Source organism: Artibeus jamaicensis, unplaced genomic scaffold (assembly GCF_021234435.1).
Source record: "Artibeus jamaicensis isolate MK-2021 breed Jamaican fruit bat unplaced genomic scaffold, CSHL_Jam_final contig_240, whole genome shotgun sequence".
Taxonomy (NCBI): domain Eukaryota; kingdom Metazoa; phylum Chordata; class Mammalia; order Chiroptera; family Phyllostomidae; genus Artibeus; species Artibeus jamaicensis.
Genome location: NW_026521506.1, coordinates 2,616,224 through 2,636,275, shown reverse-complemented (window position 1 = coordinate 2,636,275; position 20,052 = coordinate 2,616,224).

Below are 20,052 nucleotides of genomic sequence, written 5' to 3'. Positions count from 1 at the left end.
TGTGTGTGTCTGATCAGTTGGAGGAGGAGGCAAAATGGTTTATGACAGCAGGAGAGTATTTTATGATATTTACAGTCACAGCCAGTAGAGAAGAGATAGAAGATTTTTAGGCTCTATACAGTGTTAACCGTAATCTTCAACCCAATTTGCCACTATTAAGAGTGGATGGACAAAATATATGTTTCTTTTTGGAGAGGGACGTTTTGTGAGTTCAATCTAGAAAGCAGTGAGGTTGCGGGTGGTCATAGTCTGAGGTAAGGTGAGAGTAAAGGATAATAAGTATGTGTAGTATGTGAGCCAGCAGAGTTTATCACTCCAGTAATAGAATTCCAGAAACTGTGAAGTGGACTACAATCCAGGAGATGTGTTGTGAAGTATTTACAGTTGTATAGAACAGCTACTATTTACAATAATATTAGAGCAATAATCAAATGACAGACTCTATGTGATCTGGATAACATGAATAGGGGGTATAGAACTTTGGGTAGTGTGCTAAATGAAAACAAGTGGCGTGAAGTGTAGAAAACTGGCAATACACTGTGGAGGAGAGAATAGGGGAAGCTTGTCAAATGATACAATATAACCAGCCAAGGCAAAGAAGCCTATACAGAAAGAGGAGGAATACAAAGATACTGTTAAAACATTTAAAAAGTGAGAATAATGAAAAAATAATAATACAAATATGCAGCAACTTGTGGCTTCTCTGCTATAGCAAAGTGAAATTTGTCTCTCTGTCTCTACAGTTGGGATGCCTCTTCTTTGGGTCCAACTCTGGTCTTTTCGCAGTTCTATGTGGTTTGTGTCACTTGTGGGTAAAAGAAAAAAATGGCAGGAGTAGGAAGGAAAAGTGATAAGTTTGGAAAGAAAGGAAGAAGGAATAAAACAGAAAAGAAGAGAGGAAGAAAGTATTGAAAGACAAAACAATTATAAAATTAAAAAGATAAAAGATTACTTAAAAAAAATCTCTTGTTGGTTTCAAACTGGCCAGACTGGTTTTTCTGGCTGGAGCAGGCTGAGGGGCAATTGGTGTGGTCTTTTGGGGAGCCCTCTTCCAAGAGCTAACCCGGCGCCTCTTCCCAGCACCCCAAGAAGGGGATCTAGGTCTTCCTCATTGTACTCTTTTCCTGGGGTTTATCACTGTGGGCTGGGTTGCGGGGCACGCATGTGCATGTGCTTGGGCCAGGCTGCCTGGGTCCCGCGGGTTCTGTCAGGCCCTCTGCCCAACCTTGCGTTCACTGCCAGGCTGGGTGGGGAGCAGGCCAAGCGGCTGTCACAGAAGAATCCTTCAGTTTACTTTCCAAAACCTTTCTCCTTTAGAAAGCTTGCATCTCAGCACAGCCTAATCCCCCAGCCAGACCGGTGACTATCGAAGTCAGAACCTGACACTGCGCCTCTCAGTTCTCCCGGGCTGGCGACCACAGAGTCCATGGTTGACCTCAGCCCTTTGTCTTTAGTACCCTCTCTGCAAACTCGAGCAAACAAGTCTCTCCCAGCACCCAACCTTGCTTGGCCAGGGAGGGAAGGAACTGATAACCCAGCCCTCTACCAAGGACCCTTTGGCAGGCCTGGGGCTCCCAAAGTGTCCGCAGGAGACACACCAGGAACTGGGCCTGAGCACTGGGTGCTGGCCGCGGCACGCAGGTCACGGGGATCTGGGCTGTGCGAAGGCTGAGGTTGCTGCTGCTCCTGTCTTTGCTCTGGTCCCTGAGACTCTACTGTATTACAGTCGTCTCCTTACTGTCTAGTTTTTCAGTGTCCATTACGATTTCTGGTCTCTTATTTTCATATATGCTGGGGAACTATTGGCTGTTTGTGCTGTTCCTCCATAGATCGGCCAGGATTTTCTCCCATGTGTACGGGGGAAATGGAATCCACTCCATCCTACTCCATCACCATCTTGGAAGCCCAGCCCAAATTTTAAAAAATACAGATTAAAAAAATTTTAAAGTCACAATCCCCCATTCAGTATAGTTGTTTTAACGATTTACTGTGTCTTTTACAAATTAAACAGAATGTGTGTCTATATTTGCATGTATATGTGGGATATATCATATTGTGCATACGGTTTTATTGTCTGCTTTGTTTTACTTAATTATCTATTGTTCATACCTTTTCATATTATTAAGTATTTTTGCTCAGTGGATAACTCATTTCCATTTCTCCAAGACCTTTTGTATAATGTCTTGTATTTCATTGTTTGACAGTATGAATACGCTTTTCTCACTTTTAAACATTCTGTTTATGTAACTACTATTAATTTTCTTTTGGATTTCCGAAATAAATTTTCCTAACAAGGGAAAATTTCTACTGCAATTCTGTCCTTCTCTAATACTTAATCTCAGTATCGGAGACATTTTGTGTAAATGACATATTTCATTTACCTTGTAGAGTGACTCTGGCCACATTCGAGAAGTTGGTATTTAATTTTAATAATAAATATAGAATATTTAATAGTAATAAATAATACTTTTGAGTACTTGCTACATGCCAGGTAGTGCTCTAAATATTTTACATGAATTTAATCCTGGCAACCTTACTACATGTACTAATTTGTTTGCCTCTTTTAAAGATGAAGAAACTGAGATCATGAAGTTAAATAACTTACCTAAAGTCACATAGCTAGTAAGTAATGTGTAAGTAAGGATTCCAATGTTGGCAGCCTGTGGTCATAACTACTACACTACATAAGATGCCGCCCAACTTATTGAAGAGGAAGTCAGGATAGAGGTACGCAACAGATACCACAGTTCCTCCATTTTCCTCTTTCACAGTCAAACAAATTACACATCTCAGCACCTGCTATGCTGCAATCATGTTCTCAAACGGTAGTGAAACCTAGGTGTCTGTCTAATTCTACTATGGTGTGTGCATGCTTGTTTGTGTCTTTATGGGGCTCCTCTCAGCTATGACATTCACTGATTCTAAGAGGGCATCTAGATTATAAATTCCTTAGATCAATGTTATTGTTTTACAGATGAAGCAGCTCCTGAAAATGTGTCTACAAATGACTGTTTGTAAATCATTTCCCATTCCTCCACAGGCTCAAAATCTCAGGATTGCTTACTTTTTATTTACAATTGGTTTTTCATAACACTTTTCCAAAAGCTGCAACTTAAGTAATTTTTGTTCTTTCCTCTCAGCTGACTATCCTATCCTCCAAGTCCTCTCTGTCAGTGTTTATTCACATGAATAAACACTTCAATTCACTGGGGAAGACCACTGTTTAAAGTTATATCATGGTTAAAGTTATTGTTAAGACAAAGTCCAGCATGAAAATAATCACCCCAATATTGATGTTTTTGAAATTTGGAAATATTTGTATATTATTGTCTAAAAGGTCCAGCTGTAAACCATAGTAAAGAAAAAGGCAAGCTTGAAATAGAGGTGAATACATTTGGGCCTGAGTGTTTCCACTAGGGTATAAGCAGTTCATATTGGCACTCTAAATAGCCACTTTACTGAAGAAAAATAGGTTTACGTATATTATTCTGGCACTTGAAGAGGATAGAATTGTGTTCACGATTAAAGTGAGTCTATATGCCTTGTTATAGTAGGGCAATCGTTTTTATTATTTAAGTACAAAACAAGTGATTTTATACTTAAATAACACAAATGATGTTTTTTGCTTTCCAGATCTACAAGAAAAGAGGGCATGCATACTGTACATATAATATGAGAGAGATGAAATAATATATCTTAGTGTCCATTGTTTTTTAAAATATTTTATTGTTTATGGTATTACATTTATCCTGATATTTTCCCCATTGCCTCCTCCTCCCAGCAACCCTCACTCCCTCAGGCAATCCCCCAACCATTGTTCATGTCTATGGGCCACACATAACTTCTTTGGCTATTCCATTTCCCATACTGAACTTCACGTCTCTGTGTCCATTCTGTAACTACCTACCTATTTCTACTTAATTCCCTCACCTCTTCGCCTATTCCCCCACACCCTGTTCCCATCTGGTAACTATCAAAACACTCTCCATATCCATTATTCTCTCACTGTTCTTCTTGTTTTCTTAATATATTACTTAGATTCAATTGTTGATAGATATGTATTCATTGCCATTTTATTGTTCATGGTTTTGATTTTCTTTTTCTTAAATAAGTCCCTTTAACATTTTATATAATAATAATTTGATGATGATGAACTCCTTTAGTTTTTTCTTGTCTGGGAAGCCCTTTATCTACCCTTTGACTCTAGGTGATAGCTTTGCTGGGTAGAGCGATCTTGGCTGTAAGTCCCTGCTTTTCATGACTTTGAGTATTTCTTGCCAATCCCTTCTAGCCTACAAAGTTTCTTTTGAGAAATCATCTGACACTCTTATATTAACTCCTCTGTAAGTACCTAACTGCTTTTCTCTTGCTGCTTTTAAGATTCTCTCTTTATCTTTAACCTTTGGAATTTTAATTATGATGTGTCTTGGAGTGGGCCTCTTTGAACCCATCTTGGTTGGGTCTCTTTGTGCTTCTTGAACTTGCATGTCTATTTGTTTCATCAAACTAAGGAAGTTTTATTTAAATATTTTTTTCAAATTGATTTCCAATTTCTTGCTCTTTCTCTTCTCCTTCTGGCACCTCTATAATATGAATATTGGACCTCTTGAAGTTCTCCCCAGGCTGGATACAGTATCCTCACTTTTTTAAAATTATTTTTTCTTTTTGTTGTTTTCATTGGCTGTTTTTTTTTTTTTTTTGCTTCCTTATGTTCCAAATCATTGATTTAATTCTTGTCTTCATCCACTCTACTGTTGTTTCCCGGTAAATTGTTCTTTATTTCAATTAGTGTATCCTTAATTTCTGACTGGATTCTTTATATGCTGTTGAAGTCATAACTAAATTCCTTGAGTATTCTTATAACCAGTGTTTTGAACTCTGCATCTGATAGATTACTTATCGCCATTTCATTTAGCTCTTTTTCTAAAGTTTTGATCTGTTCTTTCATCTGGGCCATGTTTCTTTGTCTCTGCACTCTGGCAGCCTCCTTGTGTTTGTTACTATGTATTAGGTAGAGTTGCTTTGAATCCATGTCTTGGTAGTGTGACCTAATGACCTAATATAGTAGGTGTCCTGTAAGGTCCCGTGGCACAGGGACCTCCTCTATCACCCAAGCTGGGTACTCGAGGTATGCCATTCGTTTGGGTTGAGTATACCCTACTTTTGTAGTTGAAACTTGGTTTCTTTTGGCAGGTTAGTGGGAGGGATTTACCCATGCCAAGAAGCTACAAGAATTGGCTATAACCACTGACCACCAACATCCACCCTCCAGGGAGGGTGGTGATGCTCCAACATGGTCTGTAGTTGTCCACTGGGTTCCCTGGCCCTGGAGATTCCCAATTGGTGCAGGGCATGGTCAGCCCTTTCCTGTGTTTTCCTGGGCCATCCTTCCCAAGCCATAAAGCAATCAAAGATGGCTGCTTCTTGTACTGGACTTGGAGATTCTCACGTGAAGCCAAGCTGTGAACTAGGCTGGCTGCTGCTAGATAGATTTGGCTGCCTGGGGCTAACTGTGGCCAGTGGTTGCATGTTTGAAAGGATTTAGGAAATTGTGCAGAATGATCCAAGACCAGGCATTCATATGGAAAAGCAGCATGGGTGGGCCCATAAGTCGGGTGGGGTGGAGTTTATGGGGATGTTCACAGTAAGTCAGTGTTAGCCAAGTTGATGGAGTCTCAGATATGGCATCAAATTGCTGGCTCCATGGAGAGATGATTTAGAAAAAGTTCAATGGTCTCTGCTCTCCTTGATGCCAGGCCCTTCAGTTTCTCCCTGTATACCACTGCTACCTTTCAAGCTGCTACCCTGGTCCTGGAGCTCAGAGGGAGTGGTCTGTGTAGGTGAGTCTCTGTGTGGGTTCTTTAATAGGAACTGCTTGGGGCTCTAACAATTTCTAACACTGACTCAATTCCCACTGGTTTTTGCAGCCAGAAGTTGTAGGGACTTATCTTCCTGGCATTGGAACTCTGAGATGGGGGCCTAGTGTGAGCCTGGGACTCCTAGGTCCCCAAATATTGCTCCTGAATTTTTATCCACCACATGTAGGTGAGGGGCCAGCCCATTTCACATCTGTGCCCCTCTTACCAGTTTGGATGGATATGGTTTCTTTAATTCTGTAGTTGTCAGACTTTCATTCAACTCAATTTCTGATAGTTCTGAGTGATGGTTGCCCTATATTTTAGTTGTAATTTTGATGTGGCTGTGCCAACAGGCAAGTCATGCTGCCATCTTGACTGGAAGTCCTACACCCATTTTCTTCAGGTCATTGTATTTGACCAGTTTTTACAGCACCTGGCTGAAGTAGGTCTTATTATATTCAGGGAAGTTAGACAAATTGTGTGAAGTCACAGAACTGGTATATGCCATAACTAGAACTCCACATAGAACATAGTCACAAAATACTAAATAATAATAATACTAGCAAACAATTATTGAGAAAAAATCATGCACAAGATACTATGGTAACATTTGAAAAACAAATAAAAGAGTCTTGGCAAGGTGGCAGAGGAGTGAATGGAAGCCACACTAATCTCCTCCCAGGACCAATCTGGAATTACAACTAAATTGTGGAGAAATTATCCAGAACAAACAACTGAACAATAGTGAGAGAGAAGCCTTATAACCTCAGACAGACAAAAGAATTAGCTTCAGCACAACCGGTCTAGTAAAGGAGTGCACTAGATACTTGAGAGGGCTGGCTGAGCACCTACTTATGGCAGTGCCAGAAAGATAATTAAGGGGCTGTTTAGATCCCATTGAGAAAAATGGGGTCTAAACCCTAAGGTGGGATCCCCAGCCTATAAAACCAGAGCCCACAAAGTACACAGATAACAACCAGTGATGAAAAGCAACAAGGCTGCTCTTTGCCAGAGATGCATGGCTGGAGACCCAAAGAGCCATTTAAAGGGCCAATGCACAAATTTTAATTTGCTGTCACATTCCCAGAGTTCCAGGAAAGGTGAAAGCAGAGAGAGCTTGAGACACCTAAGGAGAAACTGGTGATGGAAGCTTTGGGGAGAGAGCTGAGAGAATAACAGCTGGGATGCCATAGCTGAGTCATACCCTTCTGGCAGCACCCATCCTGCTCAGGCTGACTATTCCTCTATAAGCAGCAGTAGCATGAGGAGAAACAACAGCCTCGCCCCTGAGGCATTCTGCCTTGGCTCTGCAGTGCTTAAACCTAACTGCTGAGTGATGAGTGACTATATTAACAGCTAAAGGAGACAGCCATAGACAGTAGATCTCTGGCAAAGGGGGAACAGAGTGGACTAGAGATGCTTGAGGAGAGACTGGGGACAAAGGCTTTAGGGAGAGAACCGAGAGTGCAGCCACTGGGATCCTGGTGTTGAGTTGTCACCCATATGGCAGCAGCCATCCTGCTCAAGCAGACCACTCTCCTCTGAGCAGCAGCAGCCTGAGGTGAAACAATAGCCCCAACCCCAGGAAGAATTCTACCTTGACAAATGGGGCTTAAGCCTGACCACTGAGTGCAGAGAGACTAGATAAACAGCTGTAGGAGATAACCATAGAAAGTAGATTCCTGGCAGTCTCAGAGCATGCTGCCTAAGGTTACATGGGGTTAACATCTGACATAACCAGATGCAGATCTAGCAAGAAAAAACAGTGGTAAATACTAGAGCCTACCAAGATGAAATCCATTGTGGTCTTCTCCATAATTAGCGATATTTTCTTTCAAGCATAGCTTTTAACATTCATTTCTTGTCCAGGAAGTTTGTGCATATTGTCACTAGAATTTATACTGTAGTTTATTTGTCTCCTTTCTTATAATAGTTCTAATCTCTTTAGACCCTTATGAATACTAGTTCACTTGTTGTTGATCCTGAGATTGCAGGGAGAGATATTTTTGCAGATGTTGGTTGGTGCCCTGGGGTTTGTGGTTTTCTTCTGGCAATACCTACACAACAGCATACAATATGTGGTGGGTAGAATGACCCTCAGTCAACCAGCTGGAGGGAAAGACCCACCAAAGAATGACCCAAAAACTATCAAAACCCAACTAAATCCAGAGGACCAACAAAAATGGTATCCAAGAGCATCAAGTTCAGGAGACTAAGGAGACTGCCCACTGAATCTAACAGGTTTCCTACAAATACGAGAACACACCACAAATTCACACTCACAACAGATCAATTTAAGAAGCAGAAGCTAACAAGAAGAGTCTCAAAAACAATAGGGAGACAAAGAAACAACCCTAAATGAAAGGACAGGAGGAATCCTCAGAAAGAATGCTGGATGAAATAGAAGGAAGTCAACTACCAGATATTGAGTTCAAAGCAATGGTTATAAGGAAGCTCAATGAGCTCACTGTGAATTACCAAAAACTACACAGAAAAAAACTAGAAACCCAGTGAAAACTATATCAATATGAAAAATGAAATAAAAAATATCAAGAAGAGCCAATAGGAAATGAACAATACAATTTCTGAGTTGAAGAACACAGCAGAAGGAATCAAAGCAAGCTAGATGAAGCAGAGGATCAAATCAGCAAGCTGGAGGACAAAGTAGAATAAAGATCCCAGAAAGAGAAAGAAAAGGAAAAGAGACTCAGAAAAATAAACAGGTTGTAAGGGAGCTGTGAGACAACATGAAATGTAACAATATCCATATAATAAGGATACCAGAAAGAGAAGAAGAGCAAAGGATAGAAAACCTGTTTGAAAAGGTAATGATGAAATACTTCCCTAATTTGATGAAAGAAAAAGTCACACAAATACAGGATGCACAGATGGTCCCAATCAAGAGGAACCCAAAGAGATCCACTCCAAGACACATAATTAAAAGGCTAAATTTCAAGACAAAGAGGGAATCTTAAAGGCATCAAGGGAGGAACAGGAAGTAATATACAAGGGAGCCCTGATAAGACTAGCAGCTGACTTCTCAATGGAAACACCACAAGCCAGAAGGTAATGGCAGGAAATATCCCAAGAAATGAAAAACAAAGGCCTGCAACTGAGACTACTCTACCCAGCAAGACTCTCAATTAAAGTATAAGGCTAAATAAGAAGTTTCCTGGACAAAAGAAGGCTCAAAGACTACACCTCCACCAAACCAGGACAACAAGATATGCTAAAGAAAATTCTTTAAGAAAAGGAAGAAAAAGAATGAGGGAGAGAGAGGAACAGAGGTATGAAGAAAGTAAATGACAATGAATAATAACTTATCAACAAACCTTAAATGTAAATGTATTAAATGTTTCAATCAAAGGACATAGAGTAGCTGAATGTATAAGAAAACAGGACCTGTACATATGCAGCTTACAAGAGACCCACCATAGAACAAAAGACCTATACAGACTGAAAGTGAATGCTTAAAAAACTTTTCCAAGAAAATAGACAGGACAAAAAAGCCAAGGTAGTGATACTCATATCAGACAAAATAGACTTCAAAACAGGGCCATAAAAAGAGACACAGAGGATACTTCATAACACTCAAGGAAAGAATCCATCAAGAAGACATAAACAGCCCTGGCTGGCATAGCTCAGTGGATTGAGCATGGGCCTGAGAACTAAAGGATCGCAGTTCAATTTCCAGTCAGGGCACATGCCTGGGTTGCAGGCCAGTTCCCAGCAGGGGACACATGGCAGAAGACTCATGAGAGGCAACCATACATTGATATTTCTCTCCCTTCCTCCTTTCCTTCCTCTCTAAAGATAAATAAATAAAATCTTAAAAAAGACAAACATTTTAAACATATATGCACTGAACATAAGAGCATGTAAACATATAAAGAATATATTGGAGGACTTCAAAAATAATTGAAGCATCACAATTATAGTGGGGTATTTTAACACCCCGCTATCAAAAATGGATAGATCTTCCAAAGAAAATAACAACAAGGATACTGAGGAATTAACCAATGTCCTAGATCAAATGCACTGAATTGATGTATATATAAAACCTTTCATCTGGAAGAAAAAAATACACATTCTTTTCTGATGCATGTATAATATTTTCAAAGATAAACCACACAATAAGGCACAAAATGAGCCTCAACAAATTCAAAAAATTAAAATCATATCAAGCATTTCTCAGACCACAAGGGATTGAAACTAGGAACCAACCTCAAAGGAAAAATTCAAAAACAGTCAAGTTCATGGAGGCTGAACAGCATACTATTAAACAATAAATGTATTAAGAAGGTGATCAAGGAAGAAATAAAAAAAGTTTCTGGAAACAAATGAAAATGAACTCACACCAGTCCAAAACTTTTGGGACACAGTGACTGCAGTCCTGAGAAGGAAGCTCATAGCAATACAGGCCTACCTAGAAAATATAGAAACATTTTGAATAAACAACCTAACCTTATATCTACAAGAACTGGAGGAACAAGAAGAAAGACAGCCTGGAGAAAATAGAAGGAAGGAAATAAGCAGAATCATAGTAGAATTAAATAATATAGAGACTGCAAGAACATAACTAAGGATCAATAAAACCAGGACATGGTTCTCGGAAAAGATAAACAAAATCAACAAGCCTCTAAGAAGATCCATCAAGAAAAAAAAGAGGACCCCACAAAAAAATCAGAAATGAAAGAAGAGAGATTAAAACCAATGCTACAGAAATACAAAGGATTGTAAGAAATTAATATGAACAAATGTATGCCAAGGAATTTGAACCTAATCAACAAAAAATGAGCAAAATATAACCAAAGACACTGAAACTGAGAACAGGCTGACAGTGACCAGAGGGGAAGGGGGAAATTTCGGGGGAAAAGGGGAAGGGTTTGCTTGAACAAGTATTAAGGACACATGGACAAAAACAAGTGAGGGGTGGAAATGGGAGGGAGGTGGGGAGGGCCAGGGGGTGTGGGCTGAGATGGGGGTAAAAGACAGAAAACTGTACTTGAACAACAATTAAAATAAAATTAAATTTTAAAAAAGGAAAGAAAACCTATGTGAAGGGACAAATTTTGAGAAAAATATAATCTTCCAAAACTGAATGACAAACAAGCAGAAAACCTGAACAAATCAATAGTACCTGACAAAATCGAAGCAGTAATAAAAAAAACTACCTGCACACAAAAGTTCTGGACCGGTTTCATAGGAGAAATTTACAAAACATTTAAGGAAGAGGTAACCACCATTCTTCACAGACTATTTCAAAAAATCCAAGAAGAAGGAAGACTTCCAAACTCTTTTTTTTTTTTAATTTTATTTAGTTACTTTTCAAGTACATTTTTTTTTCTCTTCCCCCCCCCGCCCGGTCTCCTCCCTCCCTCCCATTCCCCCCCCCCAGTCCTCATCTCTGTGTCTTTCATACTTGTTCCTCAAAATCCCTCCCCCTTTTTCCCCTTAAGTTCCCTTCCCTCTCCCCCTCTGGTCGCTGCCCACTTGTTCTCTATTTCAGCGTCTTTGTTTTTATTCTGTTTGCTTGTTTGTTTTATTCTTTAGCTTCCTGTCAAAGGTGAGATCATATGGTATTTGTCCTTCAATGCCTGGCCTATTTCACTCAGCATAATGCTTTCCAGTTCCATACATGTTGTTGCAAAAGGTAGTAGTTCCTTCTTTCTCTCTGCTGCATAAAATTCCATGGTGTATATGTACCACAATTTTTGGATCCATTCATTTACTGATGGGCACCTAGGTTGCTTCCAACTCTTGGCTATTGTAAATTGTGCTGCTATGAACATTGTGGTGCATAGGTTCTTTGAAATTGATGTTTTAGGATTCTTGGGGTATAATCCTAGCAGTGGAATTGCTGGGTCAAAAGGCAGGTCAATTTTTATTTTTCTGAGAAAATTCCATACTGTTTTCCATAATGGTTGTACCAGTCTACAATCCCACCAACAGTGAACTAAGGTCCCCTTTTCCCCACACCCTCTCCAACATTTGTTGTTTGTTGCTTTGTCTATTATAGCCATCCTGACTGGTGTAAAGTGGTATCTCATTGTGGTTTTAATTTGCATCTCTCTGATAGCTAACGATATTGAGCATCTCTTCATGTGTCTCTGGATATTCTGTATGTCCTCTTTAGAGAAGTGTCTGTTCAAGTCCTTTTCCCATTTTTTAATTGGGTTCGATGTCTTCCTAGAGTAGAGTCGTGTAAGTTCTTTGTATATTTTGGAGATTAAACCTTTGTCTGAGGTATCATTGGCAAATATGTTTTCCCATACAGTTGGTTGTCTTTTTAATTTAATACTGTTTTCTTTAGCCATGCAGAAGCTTTTTATTTTGATGAGATCCCATTTGTTTATTCTTTCCTTTATATTCCTTGCTCTAGGGCACATATCCGTAAAAATGTTGCTGCGTGAAATATCTGAGATTTTCTTGCCAATGTTCTCCTCTAGGACTTTAATGGTGTCATGGCTTATATTTAAGTCTTTTATCCACCTTGAATTTATTTTGGTGTATGGTGTAAGTTGGTGCTCAAGTTTCATTTTTTTTGCACGTAGCTGTCCAGTTCTCCCAACACCATTTGCTGAAGAGGCTATCTTTAATCCATTTTATGTTACTGCCCCCTTTGTCAAATATTAATTGACTGTAGAGGGTTGGGTTGATTTCTGGGCTCTCTGTTCTGTTCCATTGGTCTATGTGCCTGTTTTTATGCCAGTACCAGGCTGTTTTGATTACAGTGGCCTTGTAATACAGTTTGATATCAGGTATTGTGATCCCTCCTACTTTGTTCTTCTTTCTCAAAAGAGCAGCTGCTATTCGGGCTCGTTTATGATTCCATATAAATTTTTGAAGTGTTTGTTCTATGTCTGTGAAATACGCCATTGGTACTTTAATAGGTATTGCATTGAATCTGTATATTGCTTTGGGTAGTATGGACATTTTGATGATGTTAATTCTTCCAATCCATGAACACGGTATATGTTTCCATTTGTTTGTGTCTTCCTTGATTTCTTTCTTCAGTGCTGTGTAGTTTTCTGCATACAAGTCTTTTACCTCTTTGGTTAGGTTTATTCCCAGATATTTTATTTTTCTTTTTGCTATATCGAATGGGATTTTTTCCTTGATTTCTGCTTCTGCTGATTCATTGTTTGTATACAAAAATGCCTTTGATTTCTGGATATTGACTTTGTATCCTGCTGTTTTGCTAAATTCATTAATTAGTTTGAGCAGTTTTTGGGTAGAGTCTATAGGATTTTCCATGTACACTATCATGTCATTTGCAAACAGTGACAATTTTGTTTCCTCCTTTCTTATTTGGATGCCTTTTATTTCCTTTTCCTGCCTGATCGCTGTGGCCAAAACTTCTAATACTATATTGAATAGGAGTGGTGAAAGTGGACATCCTTGTCTTGTTCCTGATCTTAGTGGAAAAGCTTTTTAGTTTTTGTCCATTGAGTATGATATTGGCTGTAGGTTTCTCATAAATGGCCTTTATTATATTGAGGAATGTTCCCTCTATTCCCATTTTGCTGAGTGTTTTTATCATAAATGGGTGTTGTACCTTATCGAAAGCTTTTTCTGGGTCTATTGATATGATCATGTGGTTTTTGTCTTTGCTTTTGTTTATGTGATGAATTACATTTACTGTTTTGCGAATGTTGAACCATCCTTGCATCCCTGGGATGAATCCCACTTGGTCAGGGTGTATAATCTTTTGGATATATTGTTGGATGCGATTTGCTAATATTTTGTTGAGGATTTTAGCGTCTATGTTCATCAGCGATATTGGCCTGAAGTTTTCTTTCTTTGTTGTGTCTCTATCTGGTTTTGGAATTAGGATGATGCTGGCTTCATAAAAGGAGTTAGGGAGTTTTCCATCCTTTTGGATTTTTTGGAATAGTCTGTGAAGAATGGGGGTTAGCTCTTCCTTAAATGCTCTGTAGAATTCTCCTGTGAATCCATCTGGTCCAGGGCTTTTGTGTGATGGGAGTTTTTTGATTACTGCTTCAATTTCTTTTGCTGTTATTGGTCTATTCAGGTGTTCTACTTCTTTTTCATTGAGTTTTGGGAGATTATATTTTTCTAGAAATGTGTCCATTTCCCTAGGTTCTCAAATTTCTTGGCATACAGTTCTTCATAGTAATTTCTTACAATCCTCTCTATTTCTGTGGTATCAGTTGTAATCTCTCCTCTTTCATTTCTGATTGTGTTTATTTGTGTCCGTTCCCTTCTTTTCTTGATGAGCCTACTTAAAGGCTTGTCTATTTTGTTTATTTTTTCAAAGAACCAACTCCTGGATTCATTGATCTTTAGAATTGTACTTTTAGTCTCTATGTCATTTAGTTCTGCTCTGATCTTAGTTATTTCCTTCCTTCTACTTGCTTTGGGCTGTTTTTGTTGTTGTTCCTCAAGTTCTTGCAGGCGTAGAGTAAGTTCATTTGTTTGAAATGTTTCTGTTGTCTTTAGGTAGGCCTGTATTGCTATAAACTTCCCTCTCAGGACTGCCTTGGCTGTATCCCATAAGTTTTGGGTTGTTGTGAGATCATTTTCTTTTTCTTTTTTTTTTTAATTAATTAATTTATTTTTTTATTTAGTTACATTTCTTTTTTTTTTAAATTTTATTTAGTTATTTTTCAAGTACAGTTTTTTGTCTATTTTTCCCATCCCAGCCTCCCCCGCCCCTTGCTCCCCACCCCCTCCCATTTCCTCCCCCCCCTTAGTTCTCGTCCCTGTGTCCTTCCTATTTGTTCCTCCAAATCCCTCCCCCCTTTTTCCCCTTAACTTCCCTTCCTTCTCCCCCTCTGGTCACTATCCCCTTGTTCTCTATTTCAGTGTCTTTGTTTTTTGGGTTTTTTTTTTCTGCTTACTTGTTTGTTTTGTTGTTTAGCTTCCTGTTAAAGGTGAGATCATATGGTATTTGTCTTTCAGCACCTGGCCTATTTCACTCAGCATAATGCTTTCCAGTTCCATCCATGTTGTTGCAAAGGGTAGTAGCTCCTTCTTTCTCTCTGCAGCATAGAATTCCATTGTGTATATGTACCACAATAAGAAGTTGCTGCATGAAATATCTGAGATTTTCTTGCCAATGTTCTCCTCTAGGACTTTAATGGTGTTATGACTTACATTTAAGTCTTTTATCCACCTTGAATTTATTTTGGTGTATGGTGTAAGTCTGTGCTCAAGTTTCATTTTTTTGCATGTAGCTGTTCAGTTCTCCCAACACCATTTGTTGAAGAGGCTATCTTTACTCCATTTTATGTTACTGCCCCCTTTGTCGAATATTAATTGACTGTAGAGAGTTGGGATGATTTCTGGGCTCTCTGTTCTGTTCCATTGGTCTATGTGCCTGTTTTTATGCCAGTACCAGGCTGTTTTGATTACAGTGGCCTTGTAATACAGTTTGATATCAGGTATTGTGATCCCCCCTACTTTGTTCTTCTTTCTCAAAAGAGCAGCTGCTATTCGAGCTCGTTTATGTTTCCATATAAATTTTCAAAGTGTTTGTTCTATGTCTGTGAAATATGCCATTGGTACTTTAATAGGTATTGCATTGAATCTGTATATTGCTTTGGGTAGTATGGACATTTTGATAATGTTAATTCTTCCAATCCATGAACAAGGTATATGTTTCCATTTGTTTGTGTCTTCCTTGATTTCGTTCTTCAGGGCTGTGTAGTTTTCTGCATACAGGTTTTTTACCTCCTTGGTTAGGTTTATTCCCAGATATTTTATTTTTCTTTTTGCTATATCAAATGGGATTTTTCTCTTTATTTCTGCTTCTGCTGATTCACTGTTGGTATACAAAAATGCCTTTGATTTCTGGATATTGACTTTATAACCAGCTGTTTTGCCAAACTCATCAATTAGTTTGAGGAGTTTTTGGGTAGAGTCTATAGGATTTTCCATGTACACTATCATGTCATCTGCAAACAGTGACAGTTTTGTTTCCTCCTTTCCTATTTGGATGCCTTTTATTTCCTTTTCTTGCCTGATCGCTGTGGCTAAAACTTCCAATACTATATTAAATAGAAGTGGTGAAAGTGGACAACCTTGTCTTGTTCCTGATCTTAGTGGAAAAGCTTTTAGTTTTTTCCTGTTGAGTATGATATTGGCTGTAGGTCTCTCATATATGGCCTTTATTATTTTGAGAAATGCTCCTTGTATTCCCACTTTGCTGAGTGTTTTTATCATAAATGGGTGTTGTACCTTATCGAAAGCTTTTTCTGCATCTATTGATATGATCATGTGATTTTTGTCTTTGCTTTTGTTTATATGATGTATTACATTTACTGATTTGCGAATATTGAACCATCCTTGCATTCCTGGGATGAATCCTACTTGATCATGGTGTATGATCTTTTTGATATGTTGTTGGATGCGATTTGCCAATATTTTGTGGAGGATTTTAGCGTCTATGTTCATCAGCGATATTGGCCTGAAGTTTTCTTTCTTTGTTGTGTCTCTATCTGGTTTTGGAATTAAGATGATGCTGGCTTCATAAAAAGAATTTGGGAGTTTTCCATTCTTCTGAATTTTTTGAAATAGTCTGTGGAGAATAGGGGTTAGCTCTTCCTTAAATGCTTTGTAGAATTCTCCTGTGAAACCATCTGGTCCGGGGCTTTTGTGTGATGGGAGTTTTTTTGATTACTGCTTCAATTTCTTTTGCTGTTATTGGTGAATTTAGATTTTCTGCTTCATTTTCACTGAGTTTTGGAAGATTGTATTTTTCTAGAAATGTGTCCATTTCCCCTAGGTTTTCAAATTTCTTGGCATACAGTTCTTCATAGTAATTTCTTACAATCTCTTCTATTTCTGTGGTATCAGTTGTAATCTCTCCTTTTTCATTTCTGATTGTGTTTATTTGTTTCCTCTCTCTTCTTTTCTTGATGAGCCTACTTAAAGGCTTGTCTATTTTGTTTATCTTCTCAAAGAACCAACTCCTGGATTCATTGATCCTTAAAATTGTGCTTTTAGTTTCTATGTCATTTAATTCTGCTCTAATCTTGGTTATTTCCTTCCTTCTGCTTGCTCTAGGCTGTCTTTGTTGTTGTTCCTCAAGTTCTTGCAGGCGTATGGTTAGGTTGTTTGTTTGAAATGTTTCTATATTCTTTAGGTAGGCCTGTATTGCTATAAACTTCCCTCTCAGGACTGCCTTCGCTGTGTCCCATAAGTTTTGGGTTGTTGTGCGATCATTTTCATTTGTTTCCAGAAACTTTTTGATTTCTTCCCTAATTTCATTCTTGACCCATTCATTGTTTAATAGCATACTGTTCAGTCTCCATGATTTTGGGTGTTTTGGGTTTTTTCCTTTGGGGTTGGTTTCCAGTTTCAGTCCCTTATGGTCAGAGAAAATGCTTGGTATGATTGAAATTTTCTTGAATTTGTTGAGGCTTGTTTTGTGCCCTATCATGTGATCTATCTTTGATAATGTCCCATGTGCATTTGAAAAGAATGTGTATTTAGCTTCTTTGGGGTGAAGCGCTCTGTATATATCAGTTAGGTCCATTTCATCAAGGGTGTTGTTTAATGCCGCAATGTCTTTGTTGATATTTTGTTTGGAAGATCTGTCCATTTTTGATAGTGGGGTGTTAAAATCCCCCACTATAATTGTGTTGCTGTCTATATCTTTCTTGAATTCCTCTAAGATTTTCCTTATATATTTTGGTGCTCCTATGTTGGGTGCATATATATTTATGATGTTAATGTCTTCTTGGTGGATTCTTCCCTTGAGTATTATGAAGTGACCTTCTGGGTCACTCTTAATGGCTCTTTTTTTGAAGTCTATTTTGTCTGATATGAGAATTGCTACCCCAGCTTTTTTTTCTTGTCCGTTTGCTTGGAAAATTTGTTTCCAGCCTTTGATTTTTATTCTGTGATGGTCTTTTGTCCTGAGGTGGGTCTCTTGTAGGCAGCATATGTGTGGGTCATACTTTCTTATCCATGACGCTATTCTGTGTCTTTTGATTGGAGCATTTAATCTATTTACATTTAAGGTTATTATTGATAGGTACTTATTCATTGCCATTTTTGTACCTGTGTTCCTCTCTGTCTGTCTCTTTTCCTTCCTTTCCTTAGAGCAGACCTTTTAGTATTTCTTGTAGAGCTGGCTTGGTGGCAGCAAATTCTTTTAGACTTCTTTTGTCTTGGAAGCTCTTTATTTGGCCTTCTATCTTGATTGAGAGCCTTGCTGGGTAAAGTAGCCTTGGTTGTAGGCCTCTGTTTCTCATTACTTGGAATATTTCTTGCCAATCTCTTCTTGCTTGGAGTGTTTCCATTGAGAAGTCAGTGGCTAACCTTATTGGGATGTCCTTGTATGTTATTTCTTTTTTCTCCCTTGCTGCCTTTAAGATTCTCTCTTTGTCTTGGAAGTTTGCCATTTTAATGATGATGTGTCTTGAAGTGGGCCTGTTTGGGTTCCTCTTGAATGGGACTCTGTGAGATTCCTGGATTTGTGTGACTTTTTCTTTTGTCAAATTAGGGAAATTTTCTCTCTTTACCCTTTCAAATATGTTTTCTATCCCTTGTTCTTCTTCTTCTCCTTCTGGTATTCCTATTATTCGGATATTATTACGTTTCATATTGTCTTGCATTTCTCTTAATCTCTCTTCATTCTTTCTGAGCCTCTTTTCCCTTTCTGTTCTTTCTGTGAGATGCTTTCTACTTTGTCCTCCAATTCACTAATCCGATCTTCTGTTTCAACCACCCTATTTTTAATGCTTTCCACTGTGCTTTTTAATTCTGAAATTGTATTCTTCATTTCGTCTTGGCCCTTGCTAATAATTTCCATTTCCTTTTTCATGTTGATATAGTTCACAGTGAGATCATTGTAACTTCCCTGTAGTTTCTGGTAGCTGATTGTGAGCTCTTTGAACTTCCTGATCACCAGTGCTTTGAATTCAGTATCTGATAGTTGACTTGCCTCTGTTTCATCTAACATTCTTTCTGAGGATTCCTCCTTTCCTTTCATTTGGGGATTGTTTCTTTGTCTTCCCATTGTTTGTGAGACTCTTCTTGTTAGCCTCAGCTTCTTAGATTAATCTGTTTTGACACCCTGGGTTTATGGTATGAACTTTTGTGGTGGAATGCCTGTGAATTTGAATGGTGCAGCCTCTTTTGGTTATCCTGTTGTTCTCTGCTTCCACCTACTCAAATATGCAGCAACTTGTGGCTTCTCTCCTACAACAATGTGCTATTTGTCTCTCTGACTCTACTATTGGGAGGCCTCTTCTATGGGTCCAGCTCTGGTGTTTTTATATTTTCAAGTTGATTGTGACTCTTGTGGGTAAAAGAAAGAAATGATAAGGAAAGAAATAAAAGGAAGAAAGAAAAAAATGGTAGGGAAATGGAAGAAAGAGCAATAAGTTTAGAAAGAAAAGAAAAAGAAATAAAACAGAAAATCCGGGAAAAGAGGACAAAAGTATGGAAAGATGAAACAGTAATAAAGTTTAAAAGAAATAACAGATTACTTTAAAAAAGCAAAAAGATAAAGAAAAGGAATGGAGAAGGAAGAAAGGTAAATAAAAAAAAAAGAATAAAAATAATATAAAGTAAAAAAAACAAGAAACCAAAAATGCACCAAAATAATCTCTCAAAAACAACCTCAAAAAAAGGAATGTCACTTGTTGGCTTCAAACTAGCCGAACCGGTTTTTCTGGTTGCAGTTGGCTGAGGGTCGATTGTTGTGATTTTTTCAGCCAGCCCCTCTCAGGATCCAGACACTTGGCGCCTCTCCCCCAGCTCCCTACAATGGGGAACTAGGACTTTCTCACAGCGCTCCCCACCCAGGGGGTTACTGCCATAGTCTGGTTTGCTGTGTTTGCAGGCACCTGCACCGGCCTAGTTGCCTGGTTCCCTCGGGATTGAGCACAGGCCTGCCCCCGTTCAGTTGGGAGGCCCCAGACCCTCTGCCCATTCCTGGGCTCGCTGCCAAGCTTGGTGTGAAGCAGACCAGGCTGTCGTGTCTACTGGATTCAGAGCCCCAGGCTGTACCTCTGAGTTCTTCTGGGCTGGCAACCACAGAGTCTTTGGTTGGGGCCCTTTGTCCTCCGCACCCTCTCTGTAAACTCTATCAAACAAGTCTCTCCTGGCCCCCCACCTTGCTTGGCCAGAAAGGGAGGGGGTTGAGGGTCTCAGCTCTTTTCCCAGGGCCCCTCAGTGTCCCGGGCTTCCAGATAGTCTGAGGGGAGTAGACTGGAAG